Raw genomic sequence first — 22,432 nt, 5'->3', positions numbered from 1 at the left:
TCGGTTATTGTTGATTGTTTATTTTGATTAAGACTGTTAGACGAATCAGACAATATGAATTTAAAATAAAACCACACGGGTCTGAGACATTCTGCTTGTTACAGATATTTCTTGCAGGAGTTCCTGTATAATTTTGACAGTTCATTTTATCTTGTCATCTCATTTAGATTTCTTCTGGAATGCTAATATATTTATTATAAAATTATCAGTTTTTTCCTTCAGGATAAAATTCAATCGTCAGTTGCAAATTTTACTATGCTTTCCAGTTTCGACAGATTAATTTGTCTTCTTCAGAAGCCTACAAAATTTGGGATATTATAAACCTTTAGACCTTGGCTATATATATATGTGTGGAGTATAAGACTGACTTACTTAGTATTGGTTTAGCAGACGTCAATATCTTCTTCCGAGAATAAAAATACCATGATATGTCCAGAAATGTATGTATTGTAAGTGTTTATTTTAAACACTGATTTGCAATTTACAGTAACTGAATCACATCTTTGTATCTGTAGTACTAACAGCAAGGGACATACATAAAAGCATGTAAAAACAAAAATATAACCAAGGTATGTAAAGAAGTATAATGCAGTACATTTGGAAAAATGTGACACACAATTCTAATATGTGAAAGAAAAGTTCTGGCTGAGAATTAAGAGTAATTTAGGAATAAAGGAGACTACTCCTCAAAAGGCAGAAGTGCTGTGTCATCAATAGATACACAAACAAAAGGTACAGAGATTGACTGGATTTCAGAATGCTTTTTCAAGCTTGTAGAAAAAAAAAGGGCGCGCACACACACACACACACACACACACACACACACACACACACACACACACACACACACTCTCTCTCTGTCTCTCTACATTGTGCTCAGTCGACTACCGGCTCTTTCCTGACCCGCAGTGAGCGAGAAGTGTTATGCTGTTATCAGGAGTCACTTTGTCCGTGGAGTTGTGCGACTGTCGTAACGGACGTGGCCGATACTACAGTGTGTAACAAAGTCGGAACAGCTATTATGGAGTGAGTCATAAAGGCGAGAGGGAAGAAACATAAGAGAGTGAAACAAACAAACAATGGAGGGGAGTTAAATAAAGGAGGCAATATTGAAGTATTGTATTGAGGTATAAAGATACGACTCACTGAAAGGCAGAAGCACAGATTGCCGACAGATACACAAGCAAAAGGTAAATAGCTTTACTTGGCTAACTTCTGGGCTTCAATTCCTTCTCAAGCAACCCGCGTGTGCCCACCCCCCCACCCACCCCCCAACACACACACACACACACACACACACACACACACACACACACACACACACACACCTGTCTCCTACATTGTGCTCATTCCGCTGCCAGCCCTTTCCCCTTTCCTGGCCCACGGTGGGGTGGGGATTGAGGGGTGAGAGAGGTGGGAGACAAGGAGGGGGTAGAAAGGACAGATAACATTAGGTTTGGATGGAAGAAAGCCGATACACTAGGTATGGAAAGTTCAGTTGAGAATTACGAATTATTTAGCAATAAAGGAGACGACTCACCGAAAGGCAGATCGCTGCATCGTAGATAGGTACACAAACAAAAGGGAGAGAGATTGGCTAGCTTTTGGAATGCACTTCTAGCATCTGTGTCCCCACATCAGCTAGGTGTTTGCTGTTATCTCATGTCCTAGTCTATGAAATCACATGCCCAACCATCTGCCACCTGCACCCCTAGCTAGCCCACAGAAGGCTTCCCCCTCTCCCCCAAGCCACTAGATGCTTTCCCCCCAACCCCCTTCCTGCCTTCTGCCTCTCTCCATCGCTCATCCCACCCAGTCCCACCTCACCCCAGTATACTCACAGCCCAGTAAAGAGCTGGTGGTTAACTGAACACACTGTAGTGAGATGTGTGTGTGGGGAGGGGGGAGGGATGCACACTGCACTCGTTTTTCTTCAAGCTTGAAGAAAGAAGTGAATTCTGAAAGCTACTCAACCTCTCTACCTTTTGTTTGTATACCTGTCGACAATACTGTGTTTCTGACTGTCACCAAGCGAGGTGGTGCAGTGGTTAACACACTGGACTCACATTCGGGAGTACGATGGTTCAAACCCATCTCCGGCCATCCTGATTTAGGTTTTCTGTGATTTCCCTAAATCCAAATGCCAGGATGGTTCCTTTGAAAAGGCATGGCCGATTTCCTTCCCTAATCCGAGCTAGTGCTCCGTCTCTAATGACCTCATTGTCGACAGGATGTTAAACATTAATCTCCTCCTCCTGTCTCGTTGAGTCGTCTCCTTTATTCCTAAATAATTAATAATTTATGAAAGGAATAGGCTAATTTTCACATTTTATAAGAGAAGACATGCAATCAAAATAGTGTGTGTTTTTTAATGCTAGCTGGTCATTCACCAAATCTTGTGAATTTAGGTGACAATGTTTGTTGTTGTTGTGGTCTTCAGTCCTGAGACTGGTTTGATGCAGCTCTCCATGCTACTCTATCCTGTGCAATCTTCTTCATCTCCCAGTACCTACTGCAGCCTACATCCTTCTGAATCTGCTTGGTGTATTCTTCTCTTGGTCTCCCTCTACGATTTTTACCCTCCATGCTGCCCTCCAATACTAAATTGGTGATCCCTTGATGCCTCAGAACATGTCCTACCAACCGATCCCTTTTTCTAGTCAAGTTGTGCCACAAATTTCGCTTTTCTCCAATTCCATTCAATACCTCCTCATTAGTTATGTGATCTACCCATCTTATCATCATCATTCTTCTGTAGCACCACATTTCGAAAGCTTCTATTCTCTTCTTGTCTGAACTATTTATCATCGATGTTTCACTTCCATACATGGCTATGCTCCATGCAAATACTTTCAGAAACTACTTCCTGACACTTAAATCTATACTCGATGTTAACAAATTTCTCTTCTTCAGAAACGCTTTCCTTGCCATTGCCAGTCTACATTTTATATCCTCTCTACTTCGACCATCATCAATTATTTTGCTCCCAAAATAGCAAAACTCATTTACTACTTTAAGTGTCTCATTTCCTAATCTAATTCCCTCAGCATCACCCGACTTGATTCGACTACATTCCATTATCCTCGTTTTGCTTATTTCTTCTCCATGGATTTTTATTCCTACTCTGAATTTTTCTTTTGTTTCCTTCACTGCTTGCTCAATATGCAGATTGAATAACATCGGGGAGAGGCTACAGCCCCGTCTCACTCCCTTCCCAACCACTGCTTCCCTTTCATGTCCCTCGACTCCTATAACTGCCATCTGGTTTCTGTACAAATTGTAAATAGCCTTTCGCTCCCTGTATTTTACCCCTACCACCTTCAGAATTTGAAAGTGAGTATTACAGTCAACATTGTCAAAAGCTTTCTCTAAGTCTACAAATGCTAGAAACATAGGTTTGCTTTTCCTTAATCTAGCTTCTAAGATAAGTCGTAGGGTCAGTATTGCCTCACGTGTTCCAATATTTTTACGGAATCCAAACTGATCTTCCCCGAGGTTGGCTTCTACTAGTTTTTCCATTCGTCTGTAAAGAATTTGTGTTAGTATTTTGCAGCAGTGACTTATTAAACTGATAGTTCGGTAACTTTCACATCTGTCAACACCTGCTTTCTTTGGAATTGCAATTATTACATTCTTCTTGAAGTCTGAGGGGTATTTCACCTGTTTCATACGGCTTGCTCACCAGATGGTAGAGTTTTGTCAGGACTGGCTCTCCCAAGGCTGTCAGTAGTTCTAAGGGAATGTTGTTTACTCCCGTGGCCTTGTTTCGACTCAGGTCTTTCAGTGCTCTGTCAAACTCTTCACGCAGTATCATATCTCCCATTTCATCTTCATCTACATCCTCTTCCATTTCAAAAACATTGCCCTCAAGTACATCTCCCTTGTATAGACCCTCTATATACTCCTTCCACCTTTCTGCTTTCCCTTCTTTGCTTAGAACTGGGTTTCCATCTGAGCTCTTGATTTTCATACAAGTGGTTCTCTTTTCTCCAAAGGTCTCTTTAATTTTCCTGTAGGCAGTATCTATCTTACTCCCAGTGAGATCAGCCTCAATGTTTATATATTTAAAAATTTTCTAAAAAGTTCGCTTTTTATATACAAGGTGTAAAGATTTATAATATTCCTAATTTTGTCAGCTTCTGAAAAGATAACAAACTAATTTGTCAAAACTGGTAAAGCATTATAAAATTTATTTGCAACTGATGACTAAATTTTATGCTGAAAAGGAAATACTACAGTTGCTGGAATAAAATAATATAATTGTCATTGTGCCTTCATATTTTCTTTCTGTGCTTACCTCTTGCTTAAATGAAATTTTTGTCAAAGCTAACTGCTCACTGTAATAATTGTTTTGTATCTCTTACCTAATGTGATGACAGCAGGCAGAAATTTAAAGATTTATGCTTCACACCTGGCCTAATGCTTTGTTACTGGCCTCCTCCTACAATAAAAATTAATCACTGAATTACTTACAGTTTTTATTTCTGTGGATGCAATATTTCATTTCTGATTTATAGTGCTGAAGTAACAGGTGATTGAGTGACAGATAAAAATAAGTTGGAGAAGTTTAGTTTTTAATGAAGGTAATTTTTATACATGTATATATCCAGGATGATAACGAAATACTAACATGTTGGTATAATTTTACTAAAGGTGAAAGCACTTATTGATGTGTCAGGGCTGGGTGATAAAAGTGATGAACACTATATTTAATCATAAATAAATAACATAATGCTTACAAGGTGAAAGGAACTGCTTATATTGTTTCAGTATAGCATTAGCAGTAACTTGCTTGACTTAGTGACTTATTTCCTGTTGGACCATAGGGCAGCATCTGATTCTGTTGGCAGCCAAACATTTCACTTCACTCCATTTTTTACCAGCTTTCAGAGCGTCTTCTTCCACTGATCTTTTCCATGTCTTTTTCAGGTGGCCACGTCTACATTTCCATTGTGTGTTCCAGTCCAGTGCTGCCTTTTCAACAGCTCTTTGTTGTTTGCGTATTGTGTGACCAATCCACCTCAATTTTCTTTCCTTTATTTGTTCATGGATTGGTTGCTGGTTTTTCATCTCCCACAGTTCGTCATTTGATATAACATCTGGCCACCTCACATTTATAATTTGCCGAAGATACTGGTTTATGAAGACTTGCAGCTGGTTTACAGTCATGTTTGTTACCTTCCATGTTTCGCAACTATACAGGAGGGCTGACGTCACGTTGCTATTGAACAAACACGGCTTGGTTAGTCTCAAGATGTTCTTTTACACCAGACGGGGTACAGTTGTACAAAGGCTCCATTTGCCTTCCGTATCCGACTCTTTACATCCTCCTCGGCCCCTCCATCTTTACAGGTGGTACTTTCTAGATATACATATGAGTCTACCATATACTATTAGCTTCACTTGTTTTTCAGATCGCGTTTTCATTTCCTTACTTTTCTGAACATTTATATTATGTCCTGCAATTTCTGCTTCCTCTTTCAGTCTTTCTAACTTTTCTTCCATGTCACACAATCTTTGCTAGAACAGACAGACATTGTCAGCAAAGTCAAGGTCTTCAAGCCTGTCAAAATTCCCCACTGAATACCTCTTCTCCTACCATCAACAACTCTCTTCATTACGCTGTACAATACATACAAGAACAAGGTAGGTGACAGAATACATTCCTGCCTCACCCTAGCATTTGTTTGGATAGTTCCAGTAAGTTTCCCATTGTGTAGCACCCTACATTCATATCCATCATACATGGCTTTAATAATATTTATTATCTTTGATGGTATTCCATATTCTTCCAAAGTATGTCACATAACTCTCCTATTAAGAGAGTCAAATGCCTTTTCAAAATCAATAAATGTAAGGTAGAGTGTGTTCTGCCAGTCTGCACTCTGTTCAAGTATTATACACTGTGTGTTGATGAGATCGACACAGCTTTTGTGCACTCTAAACCCAGCTTGCTCTTTTCTCAGTCGTGTCTCAACTGAGTCATTGAAACAATTTAGCATCAGTCAACTGAGTACTTTACTTGGTACAGATAGGAGGGTGATGCCTCGCTAGTTATTACAGTTGGTAGTATCCCCTTTCTTTGGCAACTTAATAATTAGCCCTTCCTTCCGATCATTTCTCCTCGGACCACATCTTCTCAAACAATAGATGCAGTAGACTTATGGTGGTGTCAATGTCTGCTTTTAGCACCTCATGCAATATTATCCATTCCTGGAGCCTGCCCGTTCCTTATCTGTTTGAGAGCTATTTTAATTCCAGTCTTAGTTGGTGTGTTTACATTGATTCTGTCACTGGCATCTGGAAAATTCCAATGCCTCTCCCTCTCTTCAGGTTACTCTCTGTTTAAGACTTCAAAAAAAATGTTCGTTCCATCTTTTAAGTTGTCGTCAACAGTCAACCCTCCTTGCTTTTCACTGGTCTGTTCATGTTGAAACCTTTTTTGGACAACATTGTAGTGATGCGGTATAGTTCTTTTGCATCACCCCTTGCTGCGGCTGTCTCTGCTCTCAGAGCTTGCTCATCCATCCACTTTCTCCTGTCATTCCTCACACTTCTCTTGATTTGAGTCAATAGGTGCATACTCAACTTGCATTCAAGTTTTCTGCTGTCTTGTTTTACTCATATTTAATTTTCCCTTAATCTCCTTCGTACAGCTGATCAAATTCCATGAACGCTCAGACATCCAATCTTTCTTGAAGTGGTTTTTAAAGCCAAGGATCTGTTTGCTCACATTGCAGTAGAAGTCCTTAATCTGAGTCCATGTATCATCAACACTATTTTCATCATTTTCCTGTGCTTCTTGGAGTGCCTTGTAGCACTCCTTAGCTCAATACAGAAGGCTTCTTGTTTTGCTGTTATTCTAAGTTTTCCCACATCATATTTTTTGTTCCATTGTTCAAAGTTTCTATTTTTAGCTATGATTTTTAGTCTAAAATTTGCAACAATAAGGTGCTGATCATTGCCAACATCAGCACCACATTTATTTCTCACGTTCATCAGCGACCTTCTAAATTTTTTGCTTCGCACTATATGATCAATTTGGTTTTCTGTTCTGTGATCAGGGGATACCCATGTAACCTATGACATATCTTGTGTGAGAAAAATGTACCTCCAATCACCAAATCGTGACTAGCACAGAAATTTGTAAACATATCCCCATTTTCATCCATTTCTGTGATACCATGGACTCCCTTTACATGCTCTAGGCCGTCAGTGTTCTTTCAAACTTTTGCATTTAGGTCTCCCATAATAATAAAGATGTCCCTCTTACTGGTACTTTTTATGGTGTTACTTAAGGAGAGGTAAAACTCTTTTTCCTGTTCAGTAATCTGAGTTTTCTGTAGGAGCATAACATTGGATAACTGTGACATTTTGAAAGTTTCTTTAAAACGTGCTGTCAGTAGTCTTTATGAAACTGGTTTCCATTCCATAAGGCTCTTTTCTGCTCCTTTGGTTAACTAAAGTTCAACTCCATTTCTGTGCTCTGCATCCTCTCCAGCAGGTCCAGAGTATAAAAAGGTGTGTCCATCTTGTGTTTGGATTTCTCCAAACTCTAGCCATCTCACCTCACTAAGTCCGAGAATGTCCAACCTGTAACTCGTCATCTCCTTTGTAACCTCTTTCAGTCAGTTGGCTTCTCTCAATGTTCTAATATTCTAGAAACCTATTTTCGTTGTTCTTTTCATGTCAAAGGTCGTCATATTTGAGTCCGTCTGGCTGTTGTTTTCTGCTGTTTCTTTAATCATTTGTTTTTGGGAGTGTCGGTGATTGACCCTCAGCTCCCTAGTCTGGTGGTGGGGCTGCCACCTAACAGCCTCCAGACTTGTCCTATTTTCTTTTAAGGGTTTACTCTCCCATGGCAGCTGGCTTCCCTACACCTAAGAGTCCCCCCTACCCTTTATTATAATTCGAGATGGCAGAAAAAGGACAGGGTAAGGACAGGCTAGATGAAAACGACCAGTGGGCCGTTGTGGGACACACTTTGTCTAGCTCCTGCCCCTCAGCCTCCTCCAGGCTTTTAGACTGAAAGCTTACTTGTTTAGCAATCTTTTTATTGTGAGAAAGAGAGAAGAGGGGGCTTCTGAGATGACCCTTTTATGTCAGTAGACTGTTGTAAAGTATTACTGGAACAGTAAAGTAAATCAAATGAATTTGCTATGGAAGACTTTTGGTTGAAACTGTTAAGTCTCACCAAACAAGCACACTTTCAGGCTCTTCAAATATTTTGGTCCTAATGCTGAAGCAGTAGGAAAAAACACCACTCTCAATTTTGGTAAAGTTGTAGAAGTTGTAGAGATGTAATAGACATGGTCACTGCTGAACTGCAAACAGAATGGGAAATGGAAGGCATAACAGAAGTTGATAACATGAAGAAGAGAGTAAATGGTGATCTGCAGAAGACTGCGACATCATCTGATCCAAAGTGACACTATAAAGGTCAAAAGATATGATCACACCACTGTAGGGTGTAATGTCAAGACAAAATGCAGCAAATAGTGCAAAGACACGCGTGAAACAGAACCATTGTATTGTACACCTGACATCTGTGTAAAGTGCTTGTACTCTTACCCTCCCACATATCGCTGTTAAAATTCACTTAGTGTCTTCATTAGTTTCAAAAGCTTAGAGAGGCGTAAGATATATGAAAGGAAAACTTTTTACTTGTCTTCATTTTCTCCAAGTCTTGCTTGTAGGGGTACATTCTTGTGGCTGAAATTTTGATTTAAATAATGATAACTAAATAACTGATGAAGATGTGCCTGTATATTTCTGGAATTTTATTCTTTGTCGCATTATTACGTATAACTCCGTCTTTGCAATTTCCACTTAATATTCCAAATTACATTATTAGCGTTGATCATAAAAAAAATATGGCTGTCTCCGTCAGAGGCATACCCACTACTACTTATATTCTGCGGTACTCACAATATTCCAAACATTTTACAAAGCAAAAGAAATTACAAACTTACTTGACAAAAGGAAAATCCTTGCCAAAAGACATCACTGCTTTGTAATATTATGAGAAGGAAAGTTGTGACTCAGCATATAGCGGAGATGCTGAGTCGCAAATAGGTAGAACAAAAAGATTTCACATTTACAGCTTTCGGCCAGTGCCCTTTGTCACCAGTAGACATGCACACACACGACTGCAGTCTCAAGCAACTGAAACAACACTGCGAGAGTAGCACCAGTGCATGATGGGAGTGGTGACTGGGTGGGGGAAAGCAGGAGGCTGGGGCAGGGAGGGATAGTATGATGAGGATGGTGGATAGTGAAGTGCTGCAGGTTGGGCAGCGGGCAAGGGAGGGGGGGAGGGAAGTAGCGGAATAGGAGAGGAATAGAGAGAAATAAAAAATAAGGAAAAAAAGGACCGGATATGGTGGTGGAATGGTGGCTGTGTAATGCTGGAATGGGAGCAGGGAAGGGGCTGAACATGCTGCCAAACATGATTTCCTTCATTTCAATGACTACTTCACAGCCTGTGCCATATGGATCTTTCCCGCCAACATGAGCTTTTCTGAATTGGGCATGTGGGAACTTTCCCTGCAATACATCCTACGTTCCCATAACCCTTCTGGCCTCAACCCTCCCCTGTGGGTCCGGCGTAAGAATAGGCCCGAGGTATTCCTGCCTGTCATAAGAGGTGACTAAAAGGAGTCCCTCCCCCTCAAGGGGGTTGTTTGCGCCTGTGTCCGGAGACGGACGGTTTAACGAGTTACATTTGTGATCATTTTGGTTGTTCACTTCTTCTGGTTTCTTCCTTCTTTTGTTTGTTTCCTTCGTTTGTCCTTCTCCCTCTCTTACTGTCTTCCTTACTTTTTACCTTTCATTCTTCTCCTTGCCTTCTTCTCCTTGCCTTCTTCTCCTTGCCTTCTTCTCCTTGCCTTCTTCTCCTTGCCTTCTTCTCCTTGCCTTCTTCTCCTTGCCTTCTTCTCCTTGCCTTCTTCTCCTTGCCTTCTTCTCCTTGCCTTCTTCTCCTTGCCTTCTTCTCCTTGCCTTCTTCTCCTTGCCTTCTTCTCCTTGCCTTCTTCTCCTTGCCTTCTTCTCCTTGCCTTCTTCTCCTTGCCTTCTTCTCCTTGCCTTCTTCTCCTTGCCTTCTTCTCCTTGCCTTCTTCTCCTTGCCTTCTTCTCCTTGCCTTCTTCTCCTTGCCTTCTTCTCCTTGCCTTCTTCTCCTTGCCTTCTTCTCCTTGCCTTCTTCTCCTTGCCTTCTTCTCCTTGCCTTCTTCTCCTTGCCTTCTTCTCCTTGCCTTCTTCTCCTTGCCTTCTTCTCCTTGCCTTCTTCTCCTTGCCTTCTTCTCCTTGCCTTCTTCTCCTTGCCTTCTTGCCCACCCTACGGTCTCCACCTCGGCATTTGAGACAGTCTGTCCTTTCTCTCCCTTTTTTTTCCTATTCTCCTTTCCTCCCTGTGCGTGCCTGAAGGCCGACCCACGCGTTCACATGCGTAGCTGGTGACAGGGTAACACGTAATTCCCTGCCCTGGGTAGACTAGTAAGGCACGCACGTACCCCCTGGTAAAGGCCAGGCCCAGGGAGGGGTGATTGCCTGATCCGACACCTTCCGACCATGCCGATTGGTCCCTCCGTCCGTTTCTAGGGAGGTGTGACCTGAGATGTAAACATTCACCTAAGGTGGGAGCGCCCTCTGAAAGTGTCCCCACAAGGAAGGAGCGCGCCATTGGAGACGCTCGAAATCATGGGGGATTCATCCACAATGGATTTCTCTCCTCCTCCTCTCTCGACCTCTGCCCAAAAACGGAAACTTGACCAGCCACCAGTGACAAAAGTACTACCGCCTGCCCCAAAGTTCCTAGTAGTTTCTAGATCTGAGGACAGAAACGATTTTTCATCTGTCAACCCTTTCGTTATTCAGAAGGACGTAGATGCCATAGCCGGACCTGTCAAGTCTTGTACCAGGATGTGTAAAGGTACCTTGTTGTTGGAAACTGAGAGTGCCTTTCAAGCACAAAATCTCCTTCGGGCCACACTCATGTACACACTGCCTGTCTGGGTGGAGGCTCACTGCACTTTGAATTCATCACGTGGTGTGGTATATACTAGATCACTCGACAGATTGACTGACGAGGTTATTCAGTCTTTCCTCGCTGAGCAGGGTGTGACGGCTGTCCATAGGGTCATGAAAAAGGTCAACAATGACCTTGTACTGACCTGGACACTTTTTTTGACCTTTGATAGTGTTCAGCTGCCGTCGCGCATCAAAGCAGGCTATGAGGTTATCTCTGTTTGCCCCTATGTCCTGACACCTGTGCGCTGCTACCAGTGCCAGCGTTTTAATCACACCCGCCAGTCTTGTTGTAATGCGGCTAATTGCGTCACTTGCGGCAGGGACGCCCATGAGGGTGACTGTCCACCTCCGTCTCCTCATTGCGTGAATTGTCAGGGTGACCATGCAGCGTCCTCCCGCAACTGTCCCATCTACAAGGATAAACGCTGTATACAGGAAATTCAGGTCAAAGAGAATGTGTCAACCTCGGCTGCTCGCAAGCTGTTTGCTAGTAGGAAGCCCACACTGCTCTCAGCAGGGAAATCAGTACTGTCCTTGTCTCTCCTCGGACTACCAGGGAGGTGTCAACGCAGACATGCGATATGACCTTTGCGCTATGGTCGTCCGTTCGGCCAGTACTAAGATCGCCCGGTCAACGTCCCCTTTTCCTCCCATCACCCATAAGACACAAGCACCTTCAACAGCTTCTGCCAAGACTAAGACCCAGAAGTTAGATGCATGGGCCTTCAAGAAGGAACCGTCCAGTGAAGACTTCCTACGTACCCCGAACTCCCAGCCATCGACCAGTACTTCGACTAAACGACCTTTCAAGAAGGCTCATAGGAAGCAAAGTTCTCCTTCTCCGCCACGGCGCGTTTCTTCTCTTGCGTCACCCAGTGGTTGCCGCCCCAGGCCGTCATCCGTTTCGCCTGGCCATACTGCTGGTAGCCAAACATCTGGCCATTCACCAGCAGAGGAAGCTCCCCCTCCCGGCCATCTTAACAAGATGGCCGATGAACCTATTGAACAAATGGACGATGACTCTCCACCTATTGATAGTGGCAGCAGTGCTCGCTCAAAGCCAGGCCCTCAGCGGCCTTCGAGGTGACCCCTTCTTGCTTCTCCTTTTTCTTCTCACGATGGCACTTCTTCATTGGAATATTCGCGGCATTCGCTCCAACCGAGAGGACTTAAAGTTGCTGCTACACTTGCACTGTCCGCTTGTTGTAGCTCTCCAGGAAACGAAGCTACGCCCATGAGATCAAAATGACTTGGCACGCTATGCCTCTGTGCATTTTGAACTGCCCCCTGTGGCAGGTATTCCGGCTCATGGAGGGGTTATGTTGCTGGTCCGGGATGATATCTACTACGATCCCATCACATTGCACACCGACCTGCAGGCAGTTGCCATCCGAATTACTCTCCCCACTTTTACCGTTTACACTCCATCGTCGTCTGCCGTTACTAGGGCAGACATGATGCGAATTATTGCTCAGCTACCTGCACCAATTTTGTTGACTGGAAACTTCAATGCCCACCATCCCCTTTGGGGCTCTCCAGCATCCTGCCTGAGAGGCTCCCTGTTAGCAGACCTTTTCAATCACTTCAATCTTGTCTGCCTCAATACTGGCGCCCTTACTTTTCTTTCGGACACAACTCGCACCTATTCCCAATTAGACCTCTCTATATGTACTACCCAACTTGCGTGCCGGTTTGAGTGGTACACACTTTCTGATACGTATTCAAGCGACCACTTCCCTTTTGTTATCCATCTCCTGCATCATACCCCATCTCCATGCTCAACTAGTTGGAACATCTCCAAAGCAGACTGGGGGCTCTTCTCTTCCAGGGCAACTTTTCAGGATCAAACCTTCGCAAGCTGCGATAGTCAGGTCGCACACCTCAGGGAAGTCATTCTCACTGCTGCTGAATATTCCATCCCTCATACTACTTCTGCTCGTCGACGTGCTTTATGCACCTTTAAATGCCACCCTACGATGGCGAATTGTATTAATTATAAACGATTACGTGTGCAGTGTCATCGTGTTATTAAAGAAAGCTAGAGAGCCAGCTGGGCTGCTTTCACAAGCACCTTAAACAGTTTTACTCCTTCTGTTGTCTGGGGTAGCCTGCGCCGGCTATCTGGCACTGAGGTCCACTCACCAGTTTCTGGCTTGACGGTCACGAGTGACGTCCTTGTGGCCCCTGAGGATGTCTCCAATGCCTTCGGCCGATTTTTTGCAGAGGTTTCGAGCTCCGCTCATTACCACCCAACCTTCCTCCCCCGAAAACAGGCAGAGGAGGCAAGGCCACCTAACTTCCGCTCCTCGAATCATGAAAGTTATAATGCCCCATTCACCATGCGGGAACTCGAAAATGCACTTGCCCGGTCACGGTCCTCCGCTCCAGGGCCTGATTCTATTCATATTCAGATGTTGAAGAACCTTTCTCCTGCGGGTAAAGGTTTTCTTCTTCATACTTATAATCGCATCTGGATTGAGGGTCATGTTCCCACTTGCTGGCGCGAATCTATTGTTGTCCCGGTTCCTAAGCCGGGGAAGGACAAGCATTTGCCTTCCAGTTATCGACCCATTTCCCTTACCAGCTGTGTCTGTAAGGTGATGGAATGAATGGTTAACTCTCGTTTGGTTTGGCTGCTCGAATCTCAACGCCTACTTACGAATGTACAATGTGGATTTTGTAGGCGCCGCACTGCTGTTGACCATCTGGTTACCTTGTCGACCTTCATTATGAATAACTTCTTGCGGAAGCGCCAGAGCGTGGCTGTGTTCTTTGATTTGGAGAAGGCTTATGACACCTGTTGGAGGGCGAGCATTCTCCGCACCATGCATAGATGGGGCCTTGGCGGTCACCTCCCTCTTTTTATTCGTGCCTTTTTAATGGATCGACAGTGCAGGGTACGTGTGGGTTCCGTCCTGTCTGACTCCTTTCGCCAGGACAATGGAGTGCCACAGGGATCAGTTTTGAGCGTCGCTCTCTTCGCCATAGTGATCAATCCAATAATGGATTGCCTCCCAGCTGAGGTATCAGGCTCCCTTTTTGTGGACAATTTTACCATCTATTGCAGCGTTCTACTTCGCCTATATCAGTCAATTGTCTGCTCAAAGCTGGATTATGGGATCTTTGTATACTCCTCTGCACGGCCTTCTATCTTACGCCGCCTCAACTCTATACAACATCGGGGGTTACGTCTTGCGATCGGAGCTTTCTATACTAGTCCCGTCGAGAGTCTTCATGCTGAAGCCGGTGAATTGCTACTAACCTACCGGCGCGATATAATGCTTTGTCGGTATGCCTGTCAGCTATTGTCAATGCCCGACCATCCGTCTTATTGTTCCTTTTTTGACGACTGTCTCTACCGTCAATACGGATTGTATGTATCTGCCCTGCTACCCTCTGGAGTTCGCTTTCATCGCTTCTTTCAGCACCTAGATTTTTCACTCCCTGCAACCTTTCGAGTGGGCGAGAGCCAAACGCCACCTGGGCTCCAGGCTCAGGTTCGCGTTCACCTTGACCTCAGCTCGCTCCCAAAGGAGGTTACCCCAGCTTCGGTATACCGCTCCCGGTTTGTCGAACTTCATTCGAAGTTCACCAATACGATCTTCATTTATACAGATGGCTCAAAGACCAATGACGGTGTCGGGTGTTCTTTTATTGTCGGGGCACACAGGTTCAAATACCGGCTCCATGGCCATTGTTCAGTCTTCACAGCTGAGCTATTTGCCCTCTATCACGTTGTTCTTTACATCCGCCGCCACCGACATTCTGCTTATGTGATCTGCTCTGATTCCCTGAGCGCCATCCAGAGCCTCAGTGATCCGTATCCGGTTCACCCGTTTGTGCACTGGATCCAACACTCTCTTCAGCAGTTGGCAGACGATGGTTCTCCGGTTACCTTTATGTGGGTTCCTGGCCATGTCAGTATCCCTGGGAACGAAGCTGCAGATACCGCGGCCAAGGCTGCAGTCCTCCAGCCTCGGACAGCTTCTTGTTGTGTGCCTTCATCTGATTTTAGCAGTGTCATTTGTCAGTGCATTTTATCGCTGAGGCATGCCGATTGGGCTACACTTACTGAAAACAAGCTTCGGGCCTTGAAACCTCTCCCCACAGCTTGGACGTTCTCCTTCTCGGCGGGAGGAGGTCGTTTTGGCCCGGTTACGAATTGGACACTGCCGCTTCAGCCATCGCCATCTGGTGACGGCTTGACCGGCGCCGTTCTGCCCATGTGGGCAATTGCTGATGGTACACCATATTTTAACATTTTGCCCGAATTTTAATACACTGCGCATTGATCTTGGCCTGCCATGTACTCTGGATGCCATTTTAGCAGATGACCCAGGAGCAGCTGCTCGCGTTCTTCGTTTTATTCACTTGACAAACCTGTCTAAGGACATTTGATTATGCTGTTTTCTTTTAATCCCTTGCCTGTTAATGTGCCTTCTATTGTGTTGTCCTCTTTAGTTGCTGTTTTAACCTTGTGCCTCGCAGTGCATTCATAACTTAGTCTGGGTGCTCCAACCCCTTCCCTGCTCCCATTCCAGCACTACACAGCCGCAATTCCACCACCACATCCAGTTTTTTTTTCCGCTACTTATTTATTACAATTGTATTGGCCAACTAGTATCACGTTGACAACTTTAGTACCTCTTCTTCCTTTGTTGTTGTTTCCTATTTTTCCAGTATTCCCTCATTTTCTCCCTATGAAGTCTCTTCCTTTCTTCTGTCCGTGTTGTTCCCGATTTTTTTTATTTCTTCTGCTTTGAAAGCTTTCCAAATTTAGTATTTTATTTTTAAAACAGCTTCTTTCTGCTATTTCTGATTCTTTGATTTTGCTTCTTTTTAAATCTTTCTTTACTCCTGTAATCCATGCTATTGTCGATGTCTTCTTCCAGAAATATTGGTGTATTTGTTTTGTAAGTCTATTTTCATCCAGTCAGTAGAGGTGTCTGGAAAAGGTTAATCTTCGTTTGGCCATTACTTCAGATATCTTTTTTATATTTTTGTAGATCTCATTACTTCTTATTTTCCAATCATCTGCAATTTTTATTGCACCCATTATTTTTCTAATAATCCTTCTTTCCAGTACATCTAGTTTGTTCGTTTTACAGTTCATCGTTACGCATTCAGATCCATGTAAACATTCTGGTTATACCGCTATGGTGTAGTGTTTCAGTTTTGTTTTTCTGGATATACATTTATTGTTGTAAATATTTTTGGACAAACCATGTGCTATTTCCATTTTGTTAATTCTTACATCTATTGCAGATTTTTATATTCCATTCTGTTGTATGGTTTCTTCAAGATACTTTATTTTCTCACTCTATTTTACTTATCTTTGTTTCAATGAATTTTGGCGCATTTTTTATATTTGTCATGCATTTTGTTTTTTCACCTGAAATTTTGAGACCAGTTCTGTTTGCTATTTTTTCCAGAAGATTTATTGCATAACTGCTTCTGTCAGGTTTTCTGAAGGTATTGCAAAATCATCTGCAAAAGGCAAGCAGTTTACCTTAATATCATTTTTTTTTTCCTTCCCAGAGTTATTGGTTCAGTTTTGTGACTTCTTAGCTCTGAATTCCAGATCCTTACAATTTTTTCTAGAATGCAATTTAACAGTAAAGGTGATAACCATCACATTGTCTAACACCAGTTTTTATTTCAAATGGCTGAGATACTTCTCCCATAAATTTGATTTTATATATTGTACCTGTTAGTGTTTCACGAATTATATTTGCCCGCTGCCCGACCTGCAGCACTGCACTGTCGGCCATCCCACCATACTATCCCTCCCTGCCCCAAACTCCTCCTTTCCCCCCACCCAGTCGCCACTCCCATCATGCACTGGTGCTGCTGCTCGCAGTGTGGTTTCAGTTGCCTGAGACTGCAGTCGTGTGAGTGTGTGTGTGTGTGTGTGTGTGTGTGTGTGTGTGTGTGTGTGTGTGGGTCTATTGGAGACAAAGGCCATTGGCCGAAAGCTTTAAATGTGAAAATCTTTTTGTTTGTGCCTATTTGCGACTAAGCATCTCTGCTGTATGGTGAGTGTCAAATTTCCTTCTCATAATATTGTTATATTCCATCCTGGATTTTCCAGTGTTTGATCACTAATTTATAAATGAATCCAGAAATAAATTCAATTATTTGCATTTGATTGTGCAATTAATAATATGAATTTTAAGTATGCCAGAAACTTCATAATTTCAAAAATGTCTAAAAGAAGAGTAATGTTAACCTAAGTACATATTGATTGTAGCAAATTAAATTCTTTTTGTACATTTTAGTGTTAAATATAGTCCATTGTACACAAAATCATATGAAATTCTTTTAGTGAAACAGCCGAGATAATGTTCACCTATACAAGATTTGAGATTAATCCTGGTAGCGATTATTTATATTAAAAAAGGTGGAGTTAAAGGAAGGTGTCCCATTACATGCTTATGTAGTTAACCTAGCTGGAACAGAAATTGCCCAGTGTTTTTAGAAGAAAAGAAAACTCAGGAAATTAAAGTGGCTAAGGAAACCTCATATACTGAGACAAGAAAAAAGAATATAAGGCCCTGCTGTAATCCCCTCTTTTTCTCAACTTCCTTTGCTCGGTATAATCATAGTCACCACTCTCAACAACAGATATAAGAATTAGAACATGGTCATGTAAATGTATATTCAACAATACCCATGGTATTAAACCTTCAGCTACTTCTAAACCAGTTTCAGCAGAGGTCGCTATCAAACTGTAAAGATAGCCTTCAGTCATAGCTAGATGCACAGTACAGTTTAACCTTATGCAAACAGTTTGCAGCACAACAATGAAAGGTGCACCCAGAAACAGTCAGAATCCAAAGAAAATTGGAACGAAACCATCGGATAGAAGAAGTTTAGTATTAACCAACGAAGATGACTATGAAATGGAAATTGATACCTACATTAATAAAACTAGAGGTTGTCCTACTTCTCCCACTGTCTCAAAATGTGTTGCTATCCTGCCAGGGTAATATTGTTTAATAACAAAGGCACTTTTACATTAATAAACTCAGAATCAGGATAATTGGTGCTTCTCAGAGTGTAAATATTTGCTAAAGGACATCTTCTAAACACCCTGAGCTGCACTTAAAATGTTTGGTTGCCAAACCAGTATTAGGTGTGTAACACATTGTCAGTGGCAGATTGTGTATCTCTATATCAGTGTGAAGTATATAAGGTATAAATTCTTTGTGATTTCCAATTTGACTTTCATCTCACGGTAAACAGGCTGTTGTGAATGTTGCTGTTATCAGTTCTTAGGCAGTGACATTTCTTGGTGCTTAGATGATGTCCAGAATTTTATCTTTTTATCTTTCAACAGTTATGTTGTGAAGTTAAATCCCCCGCCATCCGGTCCCTCTCTCGTGGGGTTCCTACAACTATCACCACATCCCGCATATCTTTTGCCTTCATTTTCTATCTTCCTATGCTTCCTCATCTTCTTTAATAGTGGGGTGCAAGTAAGACATCTGCTGAGCGAAGTGTTCTGCGCAAAGAGAGAGAGAGAATGCCTGCAATATTGCCAGAGTCTCCTTTCAGTGCTGTTCGCACTGTCAGGTGTCAGCTGAGTGGGCCACTATGCTGTCATGCACCTAGCAATGGATTTCAATCTGTTTCTGTTCTACTGATTTTGATATAGTCTATATAACTGCCAAAGTGATGTATTTTTCGTTGTTATATATGATTCTTTTTATTGAGGTGAAATGATGGCATTGATGATACTTTTCAAGTGAAGAAGCACTCGCTTCATATGACTGAGATCAATTGGCAATGTTTGACAAGATATCCTTAAATTTTTCATTTATATTGCCATGAACATGCAGTTGTTGCACAGAGTAATGTATGTAACAAACAACATCATAGGCCATGTAAGTGAATAGTGTACTATTGATTTCGTAGACAATTAAATTGTCAACCACTATTTCAGAATGCCCACAGGCAGCAAGAAAATGGACAAGCATTTTTGGGAAAAATTTAAATGTATGAGGGCTATTCAGAAACTAGGGAACGTTTCCGTCTGACGCCACTAGGCGCACCCCGATCATGTATATTTTGGTATGTGCATGCTCAGCAGCTCACTCGGCATCCATCCGTAACAGCGTCTCTGTGTGTCTGGTTTTTTCAATATTCAAATTTGAAATGTGTGCTGCAGTCAAAAATCCTGCCAGTTGTGAAGTGCGGTCTGCGATAAGGTTTTCGTTGGCAAAAAAACCTAAAACCTATAGAAATTTATCGTTAACTGTTCAAAGTATACAGAAACAATGTAATAAGTGAATTTTCCGTCCGGAAATGGTGCATGCTGTGTAAAAATGGCCGAACTGACGTTCATGATGAAGAGAAGAGTGGACGCTCGAGCATTGTGACTGACAATCTTGTCACTAAAGTAGATGAAACAATTCTTGAAAACCATCACTTCACAATAACGGAGCTTTCGCTTTCTTTTCCACAAGTTTTGTGGACTTTGTTGTTTTAAATTGTCACTCATAAGCTAGGCTACCACAAATTTTGTGTGTGATGGGTGCCCAAAATGCTCACAGAGCACCATAAAGAACAACGAATGTGGGCTACGTTGACATTTCTGGAGGTCTACCACAAACATGGTGATTCATTACTGGATCGAATCATAACCGGTGATGAGACTTGAGTGAAACACGTCAATTGTGAGACAAAATTACAGTCCATGGAGTGGGGGCACACAAGGTCCCCACAAAAACCAAAAAAAATTTTCCAAACCTTGTCAGCAAGGAATTTGATGGTGACAGTGTTTTGGGATAGGCAAGATGTGCTTCTTATTGATTTTCTCGAACGTGGAGCAACCATAAATTCTGCCCGTTACTGCCAAACTTTGCACAGCCTTAGTTAGAAGAGCAGTTCAAAACAAATGCCAAGGAAAGCTGATGTCCAAAATTTTGTTTTTGAACAACCTCACATGGCAAACTGCACTAAAGAACCCCTAAATTCATTCAAATAGGAAATTTTCCCTCATCCGCCCTACAGCCGTGATCTTGCACCAAGCTACTTCCACTTGTTTCCCAAGATCAAGAACTGGCTTGCAACACAGCGCTTTCATGATGATGCGGAACTCCAAGCGGGTGTGATTCACTGGCTTATCTCAGGCGGCAGAATTTTACGACGACGGTCTTTCAAAGCTTGTCCACCGCTATGATAAGTGCCTCAATGTGTTTGGTGATTATGTGGAAAAGTAGAATGTCAGTTGCTCTTTCAGATGAATGTAGTAAAATGTATTTCTGGCATTTAGTTGTTTTTTAAATGCCAAAATGTTCCTTACTTTCTGAATAGCCCTTGTATATCAAAAGGATAGGCAAATGGGAAGTGGAGGTGATGAATTTGTCACAGTAAGCAAAAACTCAAATCCACTAAGGTAGAAACTGAAGCTGCAGGTAAGATTGTTTCAGTATCAGGGGTGGGCATGAAATGAGAACTGCATCCTTCTGTCGCTCACCAGACTCGTCTCCGGATGTAACCGAAAACTTTAGAGAAAACCTTGGTTCACTTGTATGTAAGTTCCCTGATCATACGCTAATCAGTGGTGGAGACTATCCAACAATTAATTGGGAAAATTACAGTTTTGTTAGTGGTGGATGTGGGAATTCATCCTGTGAAACTTTACTAAATGCCTTCTCTGAAAACAACCTGGAACAAGTATTTAGGAACCCCCCACTCACGATGGAAATATATGGGATCTAATGGCAACAAATAGACCTGACCTCTTTGGCCACTTTGAAACTAGTATCAGTGACCATGACATGGTTGAGGAAACAATGATTACCAAAGTACAACTAAAACAAGCGGAAAAGTATATATGTGCAGTAACATACATAAAAAATCAGTAGTGTCATATCTCAATGAGGAACTTGAAACATTCATGACAGGGCAGGACCACGTGGAGGAACTCTGGCTCAAGTTTAAAAGAATAGTTACCATGCACCTAGTAGAACAGTTCATAATGGGAGGGAGCCTCCGCGCAGTACAGTCAATGGAAAGAAACTTCTAAATAAATAGAGATTACTGTATAATGGATGTAAAATAAAGTGTAGGGTTATAGAGAGAGAAATGGTTAATGATACGCGCATGGCTATCAAGAGAGAAATGCATGATGCCTTCAATGGCTACCGTAGCAGAATATTTTTCACAGAATCCAAAGAAATTCTGGTCGTATGTAAAGGCTGTTAGTGGCATCAAAGATAGTGTCTAGGCCCTAGTGAATGAGACAGGAACCGAAATTGAGGGTAGCAAAGCAAAAGCTAAAAGCTTAACTACAGTTTTGAATGTTCCTTTACAAAGGAAAAGATGGGAGAACTGTCCCAATTTAATCATCATACCACTGAAAAGATGAATCAAAGAAGTATTAGTTTCAGTAGTGTCGATAAATGAGTGAATTTTTTTAAAAATTAAACAAAGCTCCAGGGCCCAATGGAATCCATGAGATTATATATATTTACAGGATTAATCGGTACAAAGATTAATTAATAACATCATCTTGTTTTATTCCTATTATCCTCTGCCAAGCCTCTTGATCCAGCGCATCTTCCTTGTCGATGCTGCGATGTTCCATTACTCCATTTATGTTGTCTGTCTAAGAACGTCGTGGTCTTCCACGCTTATGTCTGCCTGGTCATTTCCATTCATAAATCTTCTTTGGCCACCGATGATCTGGAATTCTCATCATACGTGGAATCCGTCAGATTCCATACTGAATTTATGGCTAAGTTAGCCGCTCATCAAGCAATAATATATTTTAAATTCCTTGAACAAAAAACCTTGCACAGCTCTTGAAAAAGGCACAAGTCACACCCATCTGCAAGAAGGATAATAGAATTGATCCACAAAACTACTGTCCAGTATCCTTGACATCAATTCATTGTAGAATCTTAGAACATATTCCGAGCTCAAACATAGTGTGGTATCTTGAACAGAATGCAAACCAGCATGGATTTCGAAAACATCGATCATGTGAAACCCAACTGGCACTCCTCTCATGTGACATCTGTGGAAGCAGTCAGGATTGAGGCAGTCAGGTAGGTGCTGTATTTCGATTTCAGAAAAGCATTCGACTCAGTACCACACCTATGCTTATTGTAAAAAGTATGATCATATGGGGTATCAAGTGAAATTTGTGACTGGATTGAGGACTTCTTGGTAGGGGCGACACAGCATGTTATCCTGGATGGCGAGTCATTCTCAGATGTAGAAGTAACTTTGTGTGTGCCCCAGAGAAGTGTGTTGGGACACTCGCTGTTCATGTTGTATATTAATGACCTTGCAGACAATATTAATAGTAAAGTCAGGCTTTTTGCAGACAATGCAGTTATCTATAATGAAGTACTATCTGAAAGAAGCTGCATAAGTATTCGGTCAGACCTTGAT

The 22,432-nt window shown here is 42.3% G+C and overlaps 1 protein-coding gene across 2 annotated transcripts in view; it reads left to right on the top strand.

Annotated features, from left to right (window-relative positions):
• The window catches only part of LOC126091994 (rRNA-processing protein FCF1 homolog), a 42,985-nt gene that overhangs the window by 15,709 nt on the left and 4,844 nt on the right, over positions 1-22,432 (top strand). The gene's annotated exons all lie outside the window — the stretch shown is intronic.

This window comes from Schistocerca cancellata, chromosome 7 (genome assembly GCF_023864275.1).
Source record: "Schistocerca cancellata isolate TAMUIC-IGC-003103 chromosome 7, iqSchCanc2.1, whole genome shotgun sequence".
NCBI classification, from domain to species: Eukaryota; Metazoa; Arthropoda; class Insecta; order Orthoptera; family Acrididae; genus Schistocerca; species Schistocerca cancellata.
The sequence above is the reverse complement of the archived record's forward strand: the minus strand, read 5'-3'. Positions and strand labels throughout refer to the sequence as shown.